General features: G+C 43.8%; 1 non-coding gene across 1 annotated transcript; it reads left to right on the forward strand.

Moving 5' to 3' along the window:
- Window positions 1-4,269: 4,269 nt before the first annotated feature.
- On the forward strand, window positions 4,270-4,376 carry LOC111876077 (small nucleolar RNA R71). Its single transcript, XR_002844897.2, has one exon. It is a non-coding gene; the product is annotated as a small nucleolar RNA R71 (small nucleolar RNA).
- The last annotated feature ends 865 nt before the right edge of the window (window positions 4,377-5,241 follow it).

Here is a 5,241-nt window from a genome sequence, read left to right on the forward strand (position 1 = left end):
TTCCAATGCTAATCTGAAAAATTAGAACAACCCAAAAGAAACAAAAAGTAACATCATAGTCTTAATAAGGTTTTACATCACACACCAAAGTCAATAACAAAAAAAACTACTCAAAAACAAAACAAAAGAAATAAAATCAATCATCATCTTGATCTTGTGCTCCACTTGGCCCTGCCCCATCATTTTGCGGACGCCATAGCTCCTCCCATGTCGGAAAATAGGGATACTGTGGTGGCATAGAAGGTGGTCGGGTCACACCCAAATGTGAGTAAATACCCTCAGTAAGCTGGGTATGGTAAATGGCATGACCCCGTAGATTATCCAAATATGTTCCCACCCGACTCTGAAAAGGGTCGGTGGGCACTCCCTGCACATACTGCGAAGCAGCATGCTCTCGCTCGACCTCACCTCTAGCCCGCACATTCCGACGCCTCGGCCTGGCTGGTGGTTGCTGTCCTGACTGCACCTCCTCCTGCTCATCATCTATCGGCGGTATAACAAAACGACCCCCGATATTCACCACTGCTCGCATCACACCCAAGACTTGAATGGTCAAGTCTGTGTCCGGGAATCGAGTAAGATTCCTCACAAAGTCATGGGTCAAAATATGATATGACCTAGCCAGGCGAGTAACCAAATGCCCCCCAGTAATCGGACTCCCAGGCCTAGAATTGGCCGCTTTCTTCCCCATAAACCTTGCCAACATATAAGGCAAATCACAGCAAACCCCCGGGGTAATAAGAGTCCATAAATAAAATAAATTCTGGATGGGGACCTTGTTACCATGATGCTTGTGATTGATTGAAAACGTGATAAGGCGGTGCAAAAATCGGAAAACAGGATTCCGAATTTGTGACTCACTCGAGTCACGAGTGTTGTACTCATGGTTAGAAATGCCCCGCCAAAACTGCACATCCAAAGTACCCGGAGCAAAATCCCGCACACAACCAAGCAAGAAAGGGATAAAAAACGGAGATTGCGTCTCCACTTCCGTATAGATCCCCATACGCCAAGCAAATTCCCGAAGGCTACAATCACGATATACACCACCCAAATGAAACACAAGTGCCCTATTGTAGGTGACATCAAGGGTGCGTTCTTAGAAACATACGGTAGAGAAAAATTCTACCGACAATTCCCGGTACACGGGTTCTTGAATGGCGAATAAATTCCTCCACCCGTGACAAGTGAACGAAAATTGCTCTCCAACATAAGTCTTCGACCAATAACGATCCAGCTCCGCTACCATTCCCACTCTACCAAGCCATCCCCAATCAATAATTCGGGCTATTGCAAACTCCCTATTGTATAACCATCCAAGCTGATTCTCGTAGGTTGTTAGCAACGGTCGGGGAATGTTTTGAGGAAACTGGTATAAAGGATGTATGCTTGCTACATCTATCGGGTTTTCCTCCTGCTAAACAGCTCGTCGTGGTCCCATTTCTGCAAACAAAAGCAAACCAAAACAGCAAACAACCAACACATTAAACAGTTTAAACATGTTCACAGAAGTCACGACGTGGCTAGGCTGCGCCATGTCGTGGGTCGCGTCGTGCACAGATTCTAAATCGGTCTATATGCATGTAGTATCTACTAAAATCAATGGTTGGGGTTTGTTCCTATGACCATTAAAGGGATATTTAATCTAAAATCAACCACTAGATTCAACCAATTTCGTGAATCATACAAACCCTACCCATGAAAACTTGAAATTGGAAGAATTACTACAAAATAATGAGTAAAACACGTACCAAATAGATTAATTGGCAAGATCTTGCAAGGAAATTGGAAGTAGAATAAGAAATTGGCTGTGGGGTTATGATGTTCCCGTGAGTGCGGCAGTCTCCAAGTGGGGAATGAAATTTCTCGGTCAAAGGGTTTTAAGCAATTGCCCCCCCCCCCCCCCCTGATTTTTAAAGGCCACGACGTGGCTGGCTATGTCCACGTCGTAGACCTTAAGTCTTTTTTTTTTTTAAGATCGCGTATTCCATTTTAACCCACGACGTGGCTGGGCTATGCCCACGTCGTGGAAACTGCCAGGTGCAAAATTTTTTAATAATGTTTATCATATTAACTAAGTTCTTTGCATATCATTCATTATTTAAAGTTCCCTACAGCTAATTCTCTACTTATTACTGGTTTTTTAGATGATGAATCGATGTCTTTCCTAATTAAAAAGAAAAGAAAGAAAGAAAAATTTTAAAAAAATGCAAACCAAACTCGGGTTGCCTCCCGAGAAGCGCTTCTTTTTCTTGGAGTCTTGAGCTGGACTCCGTGCCTTCTACGTTGAATCTTCGGAAGAGTCTACCACCAGGATCTTTTGTTCCTTGAATCGCCGTTTATAAGCTTGAACTCTCCTTTTATACGCCTTCTTTGAGTTTTCCTTTTTAGCTTTTCCATCTTCTTCAAGCTTTTGTTTCGTGCCCTTTGTTTGTTCCTTGCATTCCATAACATTCTCCTCTTCTTTCACTACCGGCCTTGTTACTTTTGAAGTGACTTCCTCTTCATCACTTGTCATTTCCTCGTCCTCTTTGCTCACCCAAGAAGGCGGGCTCTTGTAAGCTATGGCTTCAATCAAATATGGAACAGATGCCCTTGGTTTTGTCCCTTTGACTTGATTAACTGCCTTTATCTCTTCTTCCATAAGCTTTCCAGTTCTTCTAGTTCATTCTCTTCATTAATTGTGAACACCTCTTCTTTATCTTCTTGAAAGTCATCCTTTATCCCAAAGACTTCTTGTTTATCTCCAACCCTCAAAGTTAGCTTAGACTCGCAGATATCAACAAGGGCACCAGCAGTGTTAAGCAATGGCGACCAAGGATTATCGGAACATCCGGATCTTCTTTCATGTCTAAGACTACAAAGTCTATTGGAAAAACAAATTTTCCAATTTTCACCAAAATATCCTCCACTATGCCTCGGGGTTGTGTCACCGAACGGTTCGCCATGTGAATCTTCATTTTTGTAGCCTTTATCTTCTGAATCTCCAACTTTTGATAAAATGAAAAAGGCATTAGATTAATGCTAGCCCTGGAATCGGCTAAAGCATTAACCTTCATTTTATTCCCAAACTCGCATGGAAGAGTGAGGCGTCCAGGATCCCCCATCTTTTCTGGTGTTTCTCCTAACACAGCTTTTGAAGTTTGTTCACCTAGAATCACTGTAAACTGCTTCTTTAATTGCCTTCGCGTATCTATCAAGTCTTGCAGTAATTTCTGGTTCTCGGGAGCTTTGGATAAGGACTCAACAAAGGGATTATTAATTGGAATCCCTTTCACATGCTTCACCAACTCTAAATGTTCCTTCTCCAGTTGACTAAGTGCTGCGCGGGTGGGAAATGGCATAGGTGGATGATAAGCTGGAATAGGCTCAAAAGATTTTTGCTCAAACTTGCGCCACGTCGTGGCCAGAGTAGTGCCACGTCGTGGCGAGCCTGGTTTAGCACTTTCTCCATTTTCGATCCTTAATTTCTTGGGCTGCTGCGGTTCTTCTTTCAACGCCTCCAGGAACTCAGATATTGTATCTTCTTCAGTATCGATGGCCATTACGTGAGATTGGGCTTTTATTTCGGGATTCTTCGGGGATAATTTTTCATGAACTAAAGTGGCTAGTTGACCAAATTGTACTTCAAGGTTATGGATGGAGGCTTGCTGGTTCTTTATCAATGTTTGTTGTTCCATGATAGCGGAATCCGTGGCATCGTGTCTTTTTTCCGAAGCCTGCATAAACTTCATCAAAATGGTCTCTAGGTCGGGTTTCTTCTCGGTTGGTGGTTGCTCCTTTTGATAAAGGCCTCGACCTGTCTGCCTATACTTCTCTTCTTTTTGCTTCTTATACTCTTCATATGGCGGCCACTCCTTCTTCGGTTTCCTCCAGTCCTCCTCAAACTTATCCCCACTAGAGTAGCACACTTGAGCTTTTCCGTTCCCAAACTCATCCACGTTGCAGTCCTTGGTCAAGTGTGGACCACTCCATCGCTCGCACCCCACTCTTATGGCATGTATCGACTGGTCCATTTGTGTTATCCTGCGATCCATGTTATTCAGCATGGCCATGACAGCTGCAATTTCTTCAGTTTGGGCCCCTCCACCGCCTTTGCTTCCATCTTGCCTCGGGTTATGGTATTCGTGGGAGTGTTTCGCGAATTCTTCAATTAGCTCCTTGACCTCCCTTGGATTTTTCTTTGTCAACGGTCCTTGAGAATCAAGGAGTTGTCTTGGCATCACATTGACCCCATCATAAAAGATTGACATCTCTTGCTGCACATTTAGGTCATGTTGCGGGCAATTTCTGAGTAAGCCCTTGTACCGCTCCCATGCTTCGTATAGTGACTCCCCCGGCTGTTGCTCAAAGTTGGCTATTGCCTTCTTGAGTTTTGCTATCTTGGATGGTGGGAAAAACTGGTCCAGGAATTGCTCACGCATTTGAGCCCAAGTGGTGATTGTACCCGGTGGGAGTGCTTTTAACCACTCCTTAGCAGCTCCTTTGAAAGTGATGGGAAGCATCCTAAGCAAGACTGTGTTCTTGTTGACATTTGGGACATTGAAGTAATCTGCAATGTCGTTGACTTCATCTAGATGCTTAAAAGCATCCTCATGGTCTTTCCCGAAAAATGGGATGTCCTTCAGCGCAGTCAATATGTGTCCCTTCAGCTCGAACGTGGCAGTGGCAGGTATTGTGGGTTGGACTAAACCGGGACCCATATCTTCTCGGATCCGCTTCTTGTATGCTCCCATGGTCATTTCTTCAATTGCTGCCATCTCGTTCCTTGGCTCGTTCTCGGGTTCACTTGTGTGTTCTTCAAATTCTGGCTCGGTATCGTATTCGGACTCGGTTTGCACGAGTGTACGATCCAAATGCTCAAGATTGCTCTCGTGCTTCGCTGATGAACTTGACTCTCCTGTCTTCTTTCCCGACTTCCTAGAAAAGGCTGACTTTAATTCTTGCAAGGGCATCTTTTTCTTGTGAAGTGCAGACTCGGGGTCTTCCAGTGGTGGCACCAAGTGTGTGTTTGAGCTTCTGGTCATGAACTCCTGCAACATGCTAAACTAAAAACGTGAAACTGAACTAAAATAAGAAAAACTAAACTCAAACTGAAAATCTAATTTTTTAACTGTCCACGTCGTGGCCAGAGGAGTGCCACGTCGTGGACTCTGTGAATGACAGAAAAAAAAATGATTTTGCTGAAAAATTAACTTTTTGTGGGTTTTTACTCCACAAGAAGGATCGATCAAATTAATG

The sequence above is a fragment of the Lactuca sativa genome, chromosome 7 (assembly GCF_002870075.4).
Source record: "Lactuca sativa cultivar Salinas chromosome 7, Lsat_Salinas_v11, whole genome shotgun sequence".
NCBI classification, from domain to species: Eukaryota; Viridiplantae; Streptophyta; class Magnoliopsida; order Asterales; family Asteraceae; genus Lactuca; species Lactuca sativa.